Source organism: Pistacia vera, unplaced genomic scaffold (genome assembly GCF_008641045.1).
Source record: "Pistacia vera cultivar Batoury unplaced genomic scaffold, PisVer_v2 Contig310, whole genome shotgun sequence".
Classification (NCBI taxonomy): Eukaryota; Viridiplantae; Streptophyta; class Magnoliopsida; order Sapindales; family Anacardiaceae; genus Pistacia; species Pistacia vera.
In genome coordinates this window covers 1,022,091-1,040,348 of record NW_022196125.1, presented here as the reverse complement: position 1 = coordinate 1,040,348, position 18,258 = coordinate 1,022,091, and the positions used below count along the sequence as shown (strand labels likewise).

General features: G+C 35.5%; 1 pseudogene; it reads left to right on the top strand.

The window, feature by feature from the left end:
* The first annotated feature begins 2,026 nt into the window (after positions 1 to 2,026).
* Positions 2,027 to 12,386, top strand: LOC116136311 (annotated as a pseudogene).
* Positions 12,387 to 18,258: the final 5,872 nt, after the last annotated feature.

Sequence of the window (18,258 nt, the reverse complement as noted above, 5' to 3'; positions counted from 1 at the left end):
GCAACCGTTGTTCGGCTAGGAATTTGAAACCTTGGCTGAGCCATACTCATGAACTCTCGAAACCCCTCACGCTCAACAAACCTAAAAGGTAACTCATCAACAATGACCATTTTAGCTAAAGCCCGCTAAGCCCATCCTGGTCAAATTTCCAAGTCAAAAGTGAAGAATGTGGGCGTTACTTGACTGATCACGTGCCTATTGTGCTTGTTGAAGCCCTAATGTCTTTTGCTTCTTATCCACCATATTTAAGGGATACTTTTTACACCTACTTAAATGGTTACGTAGACAACTTGTACCACTCTTACTTGGACAGCTAGAACATTCCCACAGTAATTACATGATGCAGTGGCATCATCCTTATTCTCAGAATCATTCTTGGTAAAGTGATCCCACATTTCCGAAGTTTCTTCCTTTGAGTAATAGAAGTCCCACGTTTTTGGATTGGACGTGGCACTGGTGCCGGTGCAAGTAGTTTGATTTGTGGCCACTTTGCAGGTATTGGATTCAGTAAATGAATGTCACTTGAAGTCTGACAAGCACGAGTATTGTCTCCAGTCGATGACATCTGCAAAATTCGAAAAGAATTTAAATGAGAACAATTATTGAAACAGCAACAGGAATATATAAATAAAGACCTAAACTTCAAGCACAAGAAAAAATAGAATTAAATTTCAAGACATGGTCATGATGTGCAAGAATATAACTTTGATACTAATAGCAGTTACTTTAAGTAAATCCAATTAAAAGAAAACCAATAAAAAAAATAGAAGATCCACATCTAAAGGACTCAAAACTTTGATACGAATAAAGGATTTCAAAAAGCATAAGATGACATCCCAGAAAGAGTCCTGCTTCTTAGTTACGGATCAATAAAAAAAGAAAGAAATGCATTCCAAACAAAACACAAAAGGTACTTTTTTCCACCAAATATGCTCATTCAAAGTTATGGAAGAACAAAGTACGATTCCCAGGCTATAACGACAAGAATATATATGAGGGTAAAATGAAAAATATAAGCTGTGCAGTTAAATAATTAAAGTCAACTGTGAGGCAAAAGCAGAGTGTCCACTATAATAAATCTTGCCAGTAACTGTAGATAGAAACTTCCATATCAATTAAATATTCCTTCTAAAAATCTTTCAACCTCTCCAATAGCGATGCAGAGAACCTATTTGTGATATTCATAAATAATTTTTTTTTTAAAAAGAATAATTCACTCAGAAACTTTTTCAAACATGTTCATACTCATGTTTCAGGGAACAAAAGTAAAAATAAAATAAAGAAAGAGAAAAAGAATCGAATCTCCTAAAAACCGCCTCTTAAGTTCTCAAAAGAATACAGCAGAGCAGAGTAAATTACCCAACAAAGCAAAACTATAATTGCTTCGCATAGCCAGACGTGTAGCCATAAGAAAATTACTACATGTTTCTTATTAAATGAAAAATAGAAAGAATGAATCCCTTTCAGCTTTATGAACAAACAAATCTGCAATAAAAACACGCATTTAATCCACACCAGATGCTTCATAGTAAATTTTCTTTAGCTTCACCTTCTCTCTACAAAAATCCAGCTACATAGCTTAGCTTGCATACAACACACACAAAAAAATATATATATCTAATAATATTTAAAATCATTTCCATAACAAATCGTAAAATAAATAAAAAAAGAAATAAATTGAAAATTTAACAGCAGGTGAAGTACAAGCAGATGATGAAGAGAGAGGAAGAGGAGTAGTGCCTTTCAATGGCGGAAAGGAAGGGAGAAGAATCACAAAAAAAGATGACAAAGAATTGCAACATATCCCTATTTAAACTGGAGATTCTAACTTACCTTCTTCAATAAAAAGAACATGTGCTGGGGACTGGAGTCCTGGAGAGTGGAGACTGGAGATGGCAGCGGCGGTTGACGAGTTTGAGAGGAGAGGATGAGAGGAGGAGAGACGAGTTTGAGAAGAAGATGTAAATGTTACACCTTTGGAGAATGGAGAAGGCATCAGCGACTAGAGTTTGGAATCTTGGAGACAATGGAGAGTGGAACTGGAGAGGGCAGCAACGGGCCAACGAGGCAAAGATCGGCGAGTTTGAGAGGAGGAGAGGAGGTATACGTCGTCTTCTTGTTAGGGATTTCAGATTTAGATTTGGGTATTTAGGATTTTAGATAATAAAATATTTTTAAAGATTAAAATTTAAAATAATATTAAATTTATTAGAAAACCGGTTTAAAAAATGATATAAACCGTTAACCGAACCGGAAAACCGGTTTATTCATTTTTTAAAACCGAAACCGAAACCGGTTAACAGGTTTTTCGGACCGGTTTCGGTTCGGTTCGGTTTCCGGTTTTTTTTTTTGCAGCCCTAATAAATAGTATACATATGTGAATACATTACTGAATGAAAATACAGGTGATATGATATGTTAATTTTACTTAAAACTTTATCTTAGTTATATAGAAACTTATTATTTATATTATGAATATAAATTGTTTGAAATACGATTTATATGTAAATTATTCATTATTCTTCTAAGAGGTTTACTCAAACCCTTAAGGTTTAACCTAATAACAAAATTTCCCCTAAGATCCCTAGAAAATAACAAAAATTTCCCTGCTGTTAATTGACCGTTAGAATTTACAACATGATGGGTCAATACATATTTACTATATTGTCCCTCTATCTTTTATTTTAACGTAAAAAACTTAAAGACAAGAGAATTTTTGTTACTACTATAACCGCATAGGAATTCATGTTATTTGATTGTACCTCATGGGGATTTTTGTTATAAACCCCTAAGAGGGCGTTTGGTTCAAGAAATGTTGGATTACTGGAAAGTTAGATTACCCTAAAATCTTTAGGGGGCGTTTGGTTTAGGAATGTTAGATTACTGGGAATATTGGATTACTGGAAAGATAGATTACCTTGGAAGATTACTGTGAATCTTTAATAAAATATGTTTGGTTAGTTGGTGGGTATGTTATATTAATATGTTTGGTTATGGGAATAAATTGGTGGGTATGTTATTTAAATTACTAAATTGACCCTCTTTTAAATATTAATATAATATTATTTTTATTATTAATTTTTGAATATTTTTAACCCCCAATATTTCAGATTTAGCTAAAACACCCCCGCTTATAAAAAAACTTTAATTCATGACGAAATCACCCCCACCTCCTGCCGCCGCCTGCCGCCACCGCGAACAACCGCTAGAGCCCCTAAAAACATTGGAAATTCTGTGGAAGGCTCCGGGAGGCTTCGATATGGCCGTTTTTGGCCATATTGATGGCCGAAAACGGCCATATCGGGCCAGATCTGGCCGTTAACGGCCAGATAAGTGGCCGGTAACGGCCAGGTCTGGTCTAGACCTGGCCGCTAATGGCCAGGGATCTTGCCGTTAACGGCCAGATCTGGCCCGATATGGCCGTTTTCGGCCATCAATATGGCCAAAAACGGCCATATCGAAGCCTCCCGGAGCCTTCCATAGAATTTCCAGTGTTTTTGGGGACTCCGACAATTTTCCGGCGGTGGTCCATGGTGGTTGACCCGCTGTCGGCGGTGGTGGCTGGGTGGCCGTGGTGGTGGTGGCTTGGTGGCAGTGGTGGTCTGTAAATTATTTTAAATATAAGGGCATTATTGTCCAAAATTTTAATTAAACAAGGGTAAAATTGAAATAGGATATTAATGTAAATTTGTTTTAAAGTAGGGGTATTATTGTCCAAAATTTTTATTAATAAGGGATAAAATTGTAACAAAAAAAGATAACCCTGGTAATCTCAGAAAACCTAAGAAAATGGAGGTAATCAGATTACCTCTTATATTACCAATAGTAACTACTATTTTTTTTTTAATATTACTAGTATCTTATATTACTTGACAACCAAACGTGGTAATCAAGTAATATAAGATGACATTACCCCAGTAATGTCACTTAACCCCGAACCAAACTGACCCTTAGGGAAATGTGTTTGGTTAATTGGCGGGTATGTTATATTAATATGTTTGGTTGGGAGGAATAAATTGGTGGGTATGTTATTTAAATTACTGAATTGTCCTCTAATCAAATATTATTATTAAATTATTTTTTAATATTGATTATTATTTGGATCATTTAACCCCTCTGCATTTAAAAACTTAGCAAAAACAACCCTATAATAAAAGTTTGGAAAATCAACAAAGCACCCCCACCAACCCAGCCACTGCCGACCGTCGGCAACTATAGCAGGCCGCCGATGGCCGGCAACCTAATGGCGCACGGAAGGCAGTAAATGACTTCTGTGTGTTGTATGGCCATTTCCAGCCAGAGATCTGGTCGGAAATGGCTAGATGTGACAGATTTGGCCGTCGATCTGGCAGTCAATGGTCAAATCGATGCAGACAGATCTGGCTATCAACGGCTAGATCAATGACGGATCTGGCCATTTCTTGCCAGATATCTGGCTGGGAATGGCCATATTGGGGCACGATGGCCATTTTCGACCTTCCGTGTGTCGTTCTGGCGGTGGGGCTGGTTGGTGGTTAGGGGTGGTGGCTTGAGTGGGCTGCAATATGTTTTGAATTCAAAGGTAATTTTGTCCAAAAAGTTAATTAATTGGGGTGAAATAGTAAAATCCATATTTATGTAAATAAATTTAAAAATACGGGCATTATTATCCTAAAATTTTGTTAATAAATGATAAAATTGTAACAAAAAAAGATAACCCTGATAATCTTAGAATATCTAAAAAAATGGAAGTAATTAAATTACCTTCAATATTACTAATAGTAATTACTATTAATATTTGAAGATTGCTGGTATCTTATATTACTTGACAACCAAACATGATAATCAAGTAATATAAGATGAATTAACCCTAATAATCCCACATAACCCTTAATCAAAATGCCCCCTAAAGAATATGTAATCAATTATTATACAAGTTTATTACATTTCCACCCCAGAGGTTCAGTACAAAGATTTCCCGCCCCTCAATCTTGGGGAAGTAACGCTACTACCCAAGTTACATGTGAAGGCAAGACCATGCATTACTCTTTCTTCGCAAGAAATTGAGGAATCTCAAAAGGCTTCCCATTACTTCAATTCGACTCAAAAAGTATTTCTATTTCTTGCCGATTGACTTTGAATATGCTCCACTTCTGTCCCGAAGAAAATGCACCATCTCTTAAACTACAAAATTTATATAAATTTTAATGGATTTTATTTATCAAAATCTTTTTTAGATAAAAGCTTTGACCGTGACAGAATCCTGATACACCCTAAAGAAAAGTAGTAAACATTACACATCATCGGTATACAATATTATAACATGTTTTTAATTTTTCTTCCATCAACGTCACCGCTCTAACGATTAGTGATTTATTTTTATGTGATAATATTGTGTTAAAAGCATAATATAATATATCCGTAACTTTTATCCCATGACTCTCATGCATGGATGGACCCATTCTATAATGAGTGGGGGCTGGCGACCCTAGATTTTTTTTTTTTTTTCATTAAAAGGATTTTTTTTTTTTTAACATTCTGCATTTATATTAATGTTCCTAGATTTGATCTCACTTATTTAAGTTTTTCCTATTTTATATTATATTATTTGAATTTTGGATCATATAATGTTTTTATTATAGGAGTATATTATATTAACGGAAAAAAAATCATCTTGAAGATTATTGGGAATGTTTAGAAAATGTGTTTGGTTGATTCGAATAAATTGGCGAATAATATGTTTGGTTGGGATGATAAATGAGTAGGTATGTTATATAAATTACTAAATTACCCTCTTTTTTAAATATTAATATAATAGTATTTATTATTATTATTTTTTTGAATCACTTTTAACCCCCTACATTTGAATTTTTGCTAATACACCCCAGCCATATAAAACTTTAATTTATAGCAAAATCACCTCCACTCACCCCAAGCCACTACTGGCAGCCATCGTAGGTCACTGCCGGCAGTTGACGGAATGGTACACAACTGGCCGTATATGGTCGGTCATGCGCCGACAAAGCTAAAAATGGCATGGATCACAAATGCATGACCAGATCTATGGCCATTTCACAGCCAAAGATGTGGCTGTTAAATGACCACAAAAATGCCAGATCCGACAGATCCATGGCTGGAAAAAGCCTTATCGGCACACGAGCGGTCAGATCCCACTAGTCATGCACCATTACGGTGAATGACGCGAGCGGCTAGTAGTGGTCTTGGGCGGCTAGGGGTATTTTGTGAACTTTTAATTTTTTTTTTTTTGTGGTTGGAATGTTTTAGCTAATTTCTCAAATGTATGGGGGTTGTGTAATTGTTATTTGGTAGACATTTAAGGGCAATTGTGTCCGAAATGGTTTTTAATTAAGGGCAAAATGAGTAGAAAAATCAGATTACCCCGGTAATGTTTTAATAATACACCCTAACAAGGTAATAAGATTACCCCTCATATTACCAACAGTAAACACTATTTGCAATAAAAGATTATCGTAATATTTTATTACTTGCAAACCAAACACCGGAATCTTGCAAAATAAACGAAGATTACCCCTGTCATCTTATATACCTCTGATCCAAATCACCCTTGAATATTATATTAATAAAAAGATATATTACCTTAAAGGTTATTGAGAATGTTTAGGAAAATGTGTTCGATTGGTTGGAATAAATTGGTGGATATGTTATATTGATACGTTTGGTTGGGACGAATCAATTGATAGGTATATTATTAGATTACTAAATTATCCTTTTTTTTTTAAATATTAATATAATATTTTTTTTTTGAATAATTTTCTTAATCCCCTACATTTGAGATTTTACTAAAACACCCGAGCCATATAAAAGTTTAAAAATATTAACAAAATTCTTGATTTTATTAAAACTGATGGATATTAAATTATTAACCGATGTTTCGACTGAATTTGATCTGCTGAAAGCTATCGCGAGGGATTCGAGCACTCCAAGAGTCGTCTTAGAATGGAATGATTTTGTATATGGATGCAAAGGCTGCGACAAATCAGGGGATTTCTGTCGTTTCAACATTACAAGCGATTCAACAGTCAGTTTGAAACAACCACGTGAGGCAGAGCTCTCTGTTTTCTGTTATACTCTGTCTCATCAATCTATTTCAGCCTCTGCTCCTTTTTTTTTCATCTAAAATCTGAATTCATTTCTTGGTTATACTCTGCGCACCGAGCAACCTTCAATCATTCGTAATGTGAGCTAATTTTTTTATTTTTCTTTGAAATGCAGATCCTCGGGATCTGGAGTAAAAATTGCATATCCACATCCACCTGTATTGGGAGGCGTTGTTATTTTTGCATTGGTGATATTTCTTGTTTAAAGACTCGGAAATCTGAAAAGGAAAAATAATTCAAGTTCCTGGAAGACTATAGGACTCTCAATCCAACTCAACTTATCTAGATATACTTACAGTGAGCTAAAAAAATAACCAGTAATTAAGCACAGACTGTCTATGGTTTGATTTATAACTTTTCATTTATTATCATAAACTTTATTTACTTATTTATTTTTGGTAGATAGTTAATCTATATTTGCTCGTCTTGACCACTGTGATATGTGGTCATCTCTTCACTTTAGTCTTTGGTGGAAGAAATTTCGAACCATTGACTAACATGAACTCAACGTATAGGAAAAGATAGTTTTGTCATAACCATAATGCACGCAATCTTCCAATTATATGTTTATTTTCCAAATCTCAGGAACTAGGAATCATGAGGGGAGAAACATCACTATTCCAAAATTCCTGTTTTCTTTGTTGATCTTTCTCTCATCTGTGAAATACAAGCAGAAAACTACCAAACATGCTCTTCTTCATGTGGAACATCACAAACATAAGCTACCCTTTTCGCCTAAAGAGCGATCCAGTTGAATGTGGTGATCGTGACTTGAACTTTCTTGCCAGAGCAACAAAACTATCCTAGAATTTTATTCAGAAAGTACTATGTGACAAAATTTCTTACGATGCCATATAATCAGGGTGTTTTGATATTAACTTGGCCAATGGAATCTGCAGCCTTCCCTACAACTTTGTATCAATAAATGATTTCGATGGCTTTTATTTTCTTAACTCTTCTTTCCATGAACAGTCTTTGCTAGATTCTTAAATTGTTCTACAACTATCAGTTATTCGGCTTATGAAGACTTCCTTGTTTTAGTGATCAGTCCATAATGTTTATGTCAATTATGGTGGCTGCTTTAAAGAGATTTCTGATCTTCCAAAGTCATCCTACTGCTCGTACATTTCAATGGTTCGGTACTTCACGTGGATGTAATACGTCCTTCTTGAAGTCATCCGGAAGTTGCTGAAGTCTGGTTTCGATCTTACATGGTCAATGGAATGCCGAGATTGTATTAACTGGTGGTTATTGCGAATCTGATAATGCTACACCGAGACCTCTTATAAGCTTATCTTCCCACTTACAATTGATAGTCTAATGTTGATTGATACAAATTTTCGATCATATATGAATAATTTTGAGAATCATCTCCTTGATTTCTTTAATATAATATAAATTCGTATTTCTTGTGTGCTTATGCAGATAGTTTGGAGGAATTTCTCTCACACTTTCCGAAATTTATGGTTCAATCGCTAGCACCGTTCCTGCTAGGTACGATTGCTTTGCTGGAATTCCGATTCTGTTGTCCAAGACACTGTGCTAATTTTTATAATTGTCAACTTATGCAGGATATAACTGGAACCTGATCTAATGTGCCGGGAGAGATGTTTGGAATTGAAATTTATATCATCTTGCGTGTATTTGAGTTTTTCTTTGATATATGGCTTGCAGTGGTTCTTATATGTAGATTTATATTTGCTCCATAGTCATATTGTTGTATATTATCAACAAATGTAAGCAACACGAAGACAGTCGATAATGTGGAGGAATTTCTGCACAAACACAATCCTGGATGCCTAAAAGGTTCTCTTATTCTGAGCTATCAGTGACAAACAACTTCAGAGACAAATTAGGCCAAGGGGGCTTTGGATCAGTTTATGAAGGACAACTTCATACAGGTTCCTTGATTGCTGTTAAGTTGCTGGAAAACTCCAAGTTCAGTGGCGAGGAATCTAAATGAAGTCTCTACATCGGTAGAATTCACCATGTTAATGTTGTAAAGTGGTAGGATTCTGTCAGAGGATCTAACTGTGCACTTGTAACGAGTTTATCCCAATGGATCTCTTGATAGGTATATCTTTTCGAAAGAAAGCAAAGGCAATCATTTAGCGGGGAAAAACTCCATGAGATTGCTTTAGGAACACTCATGGAATTGAGTATCTACATGAGGTTGTGATGTCTGCATTCTTCTTTCGACATTAAGCCTCACAAATCCTGTTAGACAATCATTTCGTCCCAAAATCGCAGATTTCGGCCTTGCAAAATTTTATCCGAAAGAGAATATTTTGTATCCGTAACCACTATAAAGGAACAATAGGTTACATAGCCCCTGAGTTATTTCAAGGAATTCAGACCTGTCTCTTGCAAGTCAGATGTTTATAGCTTTGGGATGTTGTTGTTGGAAATGGTTGGAGGAAGAGGAATTCTTGTATGAAGCAACTCATTCAAGTAGAGCATACTTTCCATCATGGGTATATGACCGAATAATTGAAGGAAGATTTAGAGCTCCCAAATGTTTCTGAAACTGAAGATGTCATAGCCAAAAACTCTATAATATTGGGTTATGTGCATCCAAGCGAGGCCCGCGGATTGTCCTTCAATGATCAAAGTTATGGAATGTTAGAAGGAACATTGACGACTTGCAGATGCCACCAAGCCTTTCTTTTCTTCTTCTCAACATAACTCTATAAGAGAGATTCAATCTGATCATTCTTCAACGGAGTTGTTAGATCCGATTCAATATGTGAGAAACTCTTGTAATGTACTGACTTATAGCTTTGTCGTTGAAATGTGTCATAATAAAACAAAATCTTCATCTATTTTCTTACCTTCATTTGCACGTCAACTTTTGAGATACTGAATTTCTATGAAACACATCGCTCACAAAGCGAGTATTATGCCCTCAGCCTCATCCAATAACGTATTCAAACTCCTGTCCCATTAGTTCATATTTCTTTGCAGCGAATTATTGATCTGCATTCATATTTTAGAGTCCAATCATCCTTGTGGACTAGTCCTGCCTAACGCATTCTATTTTTAGAACCCATTCATAATTTAAGTCCAAGAATTCGTGTGGAATGTCAAAAGATATTAATCATTCTATCTTGTGGGGTTCTGATTAGTTGACTAAAGAAAATTGTTCTTTAATGAAGCTGAAGGAAAATTATTGCATTGCAGTTTTTCAGCAATGCAGAAATCCCAATCGCTCTCTCCTTTACTTTCTTCATTTCCTTTTGCCGAGTATAATCCTCTTGCTTCTCTTACCTTGCACAGAATCCAAACTTCAGGTGGAAACATTACATCTGAATTTTGTCCAATTACAAATTGCAGCGAAAGGGTCCAACCACAGATTTCCTTTTAACTCAATACTCACCAAATTTTTGTGGCCATGAAGTTTTTAGTTCATGCTCAAATAAAAACACTATCTTGCATCTTCCTTCATCTTCCAGTGATTACTATGTCCAAGATTTTCTATCGTGACAGCACTATCACCATTAGAGATGTGCAGAGATCACAGGTGCAATTCAAAGTCTTTCTGTCTTTTAATATCACAAACTCCAAATTTTTTTCTTCCCTTTTCGGTCGGGGAAAACTTTAGTGAACTGTACTGAGACGGTTGATAATATGGGGCTATTGGACCGGTTGAGTGTGTAAGTGGTGATAAAATTTTTGTTTATGTAATATTCTGATACATCATGGATGCGCTTCCTTCAACTTGCAGAACATACAAATCATTTGATGTTTCGACTGTTTGATCTACTGAAAGCTCTCATAAGGATTCGAGCACACCAGAGATCGTCTTAGGTTGGAAAGATTCTGATATGATGCAAGGCTGCGAGAAATCAGGGATTTCTGTCGTTTCAACATTAGAAGCAATTCAACAATCTGTTTGAAACACCACGTGACATATCTCTCTGTTTTCTGATATACTCTGTATCTTTAATTTATTTCAGCCTTTGCGCTCTTTTTTTTTCATCTAAAATCGGAATTCGTTTCTTTGTTATACTCTGTGCATCGAGAACCTTCAAATCATTTGTAATTGAGCTAATTTTTTTTTTTCTTTTGAAATGCAGATCCTCAGGGTCCTGGAGTTAAAATGTGAGTATCCACATCCACATGAATTGGAGCTTGTTGTTTTAGCATTGGTGATATTTCTTGTTTATAGATCTCGGAAATCTGAACAGGAAAAGGAAATTCAAGTAAAGGTAGAGAGTTCCTGATGACTATAGGACCCTCAATCCAACTAGATATACTTACAGTGAGCTAAGGAAAATAACCAGTAATATAAGCAGAGCTTGCCAAGGTGGTTATGGAAGTGTCTTGAGGAAAGCTTTCTAATGGAATTCCGTTGCTGTTAAGATGTTGAAATTCAAAAGGAAATGGTGAAGAATTTATCAATGAAGTGGCTACCATCGGTAGAATACACCATTTTAACATTGTTCGTCTTTTGGGATTTTTCTCAGAAGACACGTCGTGCGCTTCTTTATGAGTTCGCCAAATGGATCTCTTGAAAGTTTATCTTCTCAAGATTAGTGAATCAACTCATCGTCTATTGAGTTGGGAAAGCTACAAACGATTGCAATAGGTTTTGCACGTGGAATAGAGTACCTTCACCAAGGATGCACCGAAGGATCCTTCACTTTGACATTAAGCCTCACAATATTTTACTAGACCATAATCTTTGCCCAAAAATTTCAGATTTTGGGCTTGCTGAGCTATGCTCTAAGGATCAAAGTATCATATCCATGACTGCGGCTAGAGGAACTCTAGGATATACAGCACCCGAGCTGTTCTCCAGGAACTTTGGAGAAGTTTCTTACAAGTCCGATGTATTTAGCTACGGAATGATGTTGTTAGAGATGGTTGGATGTCGGAAAATATTGATCTTTCAATTGAGAATCAAAGCCAAATTTATTTTCCCGAGTGGATATATAACAAAGTGAGTTAAGGTAAAGAATTTGCTTTAGAAATTGAGGCAGATGGAGATGAAGAAATTGCCAAGAAGCTTTCAATTGTGGCACTTTGGTGCATTCAATGGAATCCAACAGAAAGGCCTTCAATGCCAATAGTAATACAGATGCTTGAAGGTGATATACAAAGCTTAGAAATGCCTCCAAAGCCCTTTGTTTCTTCCGATGCTGAAATGGATACAATTTGATATACTAGTGAATGTTTGAAAGGAATTATGTCTTTGAAATACGTTTATGTATAAATGAAGTTCATTCTTCTCCTTGTAATGGCAACTGAAACCAAATTCAGATTAAGTTATGGATTGATTATTTTATTACATTAATTTTTTTTTGGGTCTTTTTATAGTTTCTTGCAATTTTAATTTGATTTTTCTTTTCATTTTAGGCGATAATCTCTCATATATTTGGGATATATTTTGAATTTTGAAACGTACAATATATGTGTTGTGTTCACTGTTCAGTTCAGTCTAAAAATTTTAGGATTGAATATTAAGTAACGTTCAAGTCTGGTTTGCTGCGAGGAAGTTTAATAGGGCCTGACGTGTTATGTTGTTTGTATCTAGTTTCAGGACCACAATGGCCTTCTTTATAGACTTTTAGTAAAATAGACGACAATTTGATTAGAAATTTCATCACTCACAATTAAGTTTTGTTTCAGGAGATGTGGAGTTTGACTGCCTTACAGTGATTGTGACTAAAGTAACAAAATTACTTTAAAATATATTTGGGTAAAATGTTTATGGCTTCTTGTTGTGAGGTGGCAATTAATTTATGCCCACGTGGAAGTCAAAATATAACTTGGACAATCAAAGTTATTATGCTAAAAGCTAAGGGGCAATTCTATCACATCTAGTCTTCAATAAACCTAATCTGAATTAGGTTTTGGTCATTTGCAGTTTCTCTCCAGCTTTCTCTCTTGGTTAATAGAGAGAAAAAGTTTGTTACGAATTACTGGATGCGCTGGAAATCTGAATAGCGTTGATGGAATCAACAGTGGTGGTAGGTCTTAGTTGGATTATTCTTTCTGTTACACTTTCTGTATAAATTTGTCACTAATATTTGGTTATTGCGTGTGGTGTATGAGAGGTGAGGAGATCTAAGATTTACAGAGGGGTTTTGTTCACTGTGTAAAGGGTGAGCGTAAATCTCTATAAGGTTCTCTATTCTCATAGTAAAATCTGCTTATTACCCTGGAGAGTGGATGTAGGTAATTTGCAAGATTACCGAACAACTATAAACATTGTGTCTTTTATTTTCCAGTTTATTATCTGTTTATTCTTGTGATTTATTTGTTGTGTTGGATGTTTGGTTTGCTACTGGATTTTCGTTTGGTCTCTTTAATTTCAACACTTCTGTTTCTTACTATTTTGGTAGTAGTTTACAGCTTCTCATCCTGGATATAACTAACAATCTAACGCCAGGAATATGTCAATTTGTGATGTGAAAATTATGGGGTGCATTTGGTTTAGTATTTTGGATAGGATTTTGGGGATAGTATTGGGTTATTGGATAGGGGAGTATTACGAGGTAAATTTTAAAAATTTGTGAAAAAGCCCTTAGATTTACTAATTTAATTAAAGACCCTAACATATAAAATGACAAAAATACCCCCATCACCTGCAGTGCCAGATTCCGGCCATCACTGCCAGAATCTAGCCGAAAAATTTCGTTACAGCACAGACCGGTTGGATCTGTGTCGTAACACGTTGTTATGGCCTTTTCCGGCCAGATCTACGGTCTGTTATGGCCGTTGACGGACGGAAAATGCCAAACGACGACCAAAGATGTGGCCATCGTTTTCGATCAACGACGGCGAAGATTTGGCCGTCGTTGACCGTCAACGATGGCCATTTCTTTGGCCGTCGCTGACGGCCAGATCTGGCCTTTTCCGGCCAGATCAGTGGTGGATCTGGCCGGAAAAGGCCACATCGGTGAGCTTCCGGCCATTTTTGGTCAGAAGTTAGACCGTTGTACAAATTCCGGCTATCACCAACGGTGGTTGCCGGAATCTGACAAGTTGGGTTGATGGGGGTGTTTTTGTTAATTTTTAAACTTTTTTTCAGGGGGTATTTAGTGAAATTAATAACCTTATGGGGTCTAAAAGTAATTAAAAAAATAAGGTAATATTTCTGGAATAATGTGCCAAACATTATTTGGAGAATAGGATCCAGAATATGGATAAAAATACTAAGCCAAACATTTATACTATTTAAAGTTACGTAAGCTTTGATGGATCTGTGATACATGACCTTCTTATACATCTGACTGTTTATGGTTTAATTGATAACTTTTTATTAATTATCAATTACCTTTTTTTTTTTTAAAATTTATTTTTGGTAAAGTTAACTTTATATTTGGCCGTCTTGACCACTGTGATCTGTGGGTCATTTTTTAGTTAAGTCTTTGTTGGAAGAAATTTCTAACCATTGACTAACATGAAACACAACGTATAGAAAAAGATAATTTCTAAGTATTTAAGTCGTCCATCTAGTTTTGTCATAACCATAATGCAGGCAAACTTCCAATTACTATTGTTTATCCAAATCTCAGGAGAGAAGGAATCATGAAGAGGGAAGAACCATCAGCTCTTTCAAATTTCCTGTTTTCTTTGCTGATCTTTCTCTTCATCAGTGAAATACAAGCAAATAAACTTCAACAAGCATGCTCTTCTTCATGTGGAGACCTCACAAACATAAGCCACCCTTTTTGCCTCAAGGGAGATCCACCATGGATCTGGCCAGAAAGGGCCAGATCTACGGCTAGATGTGGCCGTCGATGGCCAGAAAAGGAAAAAGAAGTCCCTCTTTGCTCATCAACGACGGGTAAAGATATGGTTGTCGTTGTCGGTTAACGACGGCCAGATCTGGCCAAGAAAGGTGAATTACAGGCCAGTTCTAGTCATGGTGTAGGCCGTTGTGATAGATTCCGGCTACCACCGATGGTGGTTGCCAGAATCTGGCAAGTATGGGTCGATGGGGGTGTTTTTGTTAATTTTTAAACTTTTTTGGGGTATTTAATGAAATTAATAAACTTTAAGGGGTCTAAAAGTAATTAAAAAAATATAGTAATATTTCTCAAATAATGTGCCAAACAATATTTGGGAAATAGGATTGGGAATATGGGTAGAAATAGGGAACCAAACGCACCCTTAGTTTTTAACAAAAACATCGCCATCCACCCAAGCCACTGTCGGCCGTCGATCAAGAAGTGCAACAGAGATGTTATTTGATCGGTTTTGAAGAGGAGGTGAAGGGGAGTCGATTGGTGCAAGTAGGGGTGATTTCTGGTAGAAAACGTGACCGGAAAAGGAAATCATGTGGAAAAACTATGGGCTTTGCTGGCAACTGGGGGCAGCTCCAATGATGGGGTTTGGTGGGATTTGAAGAGGAAAACAAGAGGAGTAAGAAACGGGTACGGTAAAAAAAGGTACGGGAATTTTACGGGTATGATACGGCAAAGGGTGAAAAATACGTTTGTAAAAATTTAACCATAAAATTCGGATGCGGGAAAAATATGGTACGGGTATATATGAGTTTAATATGATATATTGTCAATAATACGTTCTGAAAAATATGACAATATTAATCTTAGTTTTAATACTTTTCATGGACCATCTGGTTAAAATTAATATAGCATTTCAAATACATAATATGAGCGTCCCACATAAAATTTCCTATTATCAAAATTATAGGATAGTTTTTTAATTTAACATTCAATTTACTTTTGCGGATCAACCTTATATTTTGAACCCCATACTCACAACATTTTGCATCATCTATTTAGGATAAAAGAATCTATTATTTAATTAAATATCAAATTAAAGAAACTGTTACAGTTTAGAGACGTGAAGTTTGGTTATTTTTATTCTTTTTTCATGCCCAGCCTTGACGACTCAAAACCGAGGATTAAAATTTGGTTTTTCTTCGAATGGAAACTTCAAAGAAGGGTTCAATTTTAGAGTTCTCAACTTAGATATAATCAAAAATAGAATCATAAAAAAGATAAAATAAGAGCTCTCACAAGCATTTCATCAAACATGTTTCAAACAAATCCATCAATCTATCAGTCCCCTTATTACTACTCAGACACTAGCACAAATAGAGGCAATCAACCAATATAAGAGATTCAATGAGAAGTGAAGAACTGTGTATCTTGAAGTCTTACTCTTAGACTTGAAGCTTGAAAAAGAGAGCTAAAAAGAAAGACTAAAGAGAAGAGAAGAAGAGATCAAAACTTAAGAGATGAAGAAAACTAGAAAACAACTTTAAAGAGAATCGAACTATTGAAGATTTGAAGAAGAGTGAACTACCAAAGACGTCAAAGAGAGCTATCAAAGAATAAAAAATGCTAGATGTACAAAGACTCCTATAAAGAGTCTTTGTACAAAGTGATGTGACAGTTGTCTCACCATTAGTTTGTGAAAAAAAGAGAAGATTGATGTGAAACTAGTTGTCACATCACTGTAAGAGTCTTTGTACCTCTAGTATTTTCCGTTAAAGAAATGAGGAAAATGAGAAAATAGATTTTGATTAATTTGAGTTAAACCGCACCCCAAAACGACGTCGTTTTGGTGTGTTCAATTAAAATATTTTTGTCTTCAAAAATTTGCAAATTATACGCAGATAATTCGGCAGCCCCTTATGAAATATATTTATTCGCGTTTTATACGCAATTATATGTCTGACCGTATAATTTGCGTATAAAACATACATTTACTAACTAGGGTTTGAACCCATAACTTTCTTATACACTCACAAGAGAACTTATCTACTAAACAAGTAATCGATGTTTAACGGTGTTTCATTTTAATAATATTGACATAAGGTATATATAGTCATTGAAAAACATATTTTTCAAATTTAAATAAAGTAGTAATTACAATTTTTATATCTATTTTATATATGAGTAATGTTAGACATACAGACTCCCCTTACCCATTTTCTATCCCACGTGGCACCTCATCTGCCATGTCATTCCAAAAAAAAAAAAAAAATTACAGAGTTTTACCAAAAGTCAAGCCTACCAAATTCAAATCTACCTCCCTAATTTCATTTCCCCCAGATTTGCAAACCCTAAAATTTCCCCAAACCAATTCCAATTTTAGATATCCTAGCCACCACAGAAAACGGCTTCAGTCGCACTCCACGCACGCACCACCATCGCAATCCAATTTCGCCGTCGTAGCCAAGCCGACCTTTTTTGCTATCATCTCCCTTTAATATTTATATGTTTTGCACCACCATATTTGAACTCCCCTCTAATCGTTTACCAACCCCATCACAACGACAACCACCACAATCCAATTGAAGCCGTAGTTGACGCTCGCACCACCACATTTCGCCGCCGTCCATTACTAACGCCACCAAAACGAGGTTGCCGGCAAGATAAAGGAACCAACATCATAGCCTGTAAGGTATGGATGTAACCATTTGGGTAGGCAGGTTATTGTTTTGAACTGTGATGTTAGATTTTGCATTGAGGCAAACAAGTATTGGTCATGTATAATCCAAGTATAAAATAGCTTTTGGCATTGATTCATCATAAATAAAGGATGTATTCTTGGACCACCCATTACAAAGGATGTGCTTTGCATGAGCAAAGGAGATGGAGAAAGTACTATACTCAGAACTATTCTTTTACAGTCAGTTTTTATTTATTTTTTTTCAACTTCATTTTATTTTGTTTCAATGGTTTAAACCTAACTTATTACACGCAATATTGCAGCAAAAATTTCCCGCCATATCTAAGCCTGTAGTACAGAGTGCAGTTGAGTCTCTTTAATATTTATATGTCTAGCATCTATTTTATATTTATTGAAATTAAATTTTAAATTAATCAGAGATATATTATTAATGCAGTTATTGAATTTGTTTATGAGTGAAAAAGTTAGGTATAGATTCTAAATTCCCCACCAGAAGAAATATTTGAAAGGAGAATTGTGGATATGAACTTATCGTAAGTCTTCATAGACTAGATGTTTCGAATGATTTAGTGTCTAAGAAAACAAGTTTAAAGTTTGCGTAGAATTGTCAGTGTTAGGAGTGAATGTGAATTAAGTTAATGGAATTGGACGAAAGTAAAGTACCTGTAATATACTATGTAGAAACTATTATGGATATTGTTAATCAGTGAGTTTTTTTTATTTTATTTTTTTATTTCAGATGAAT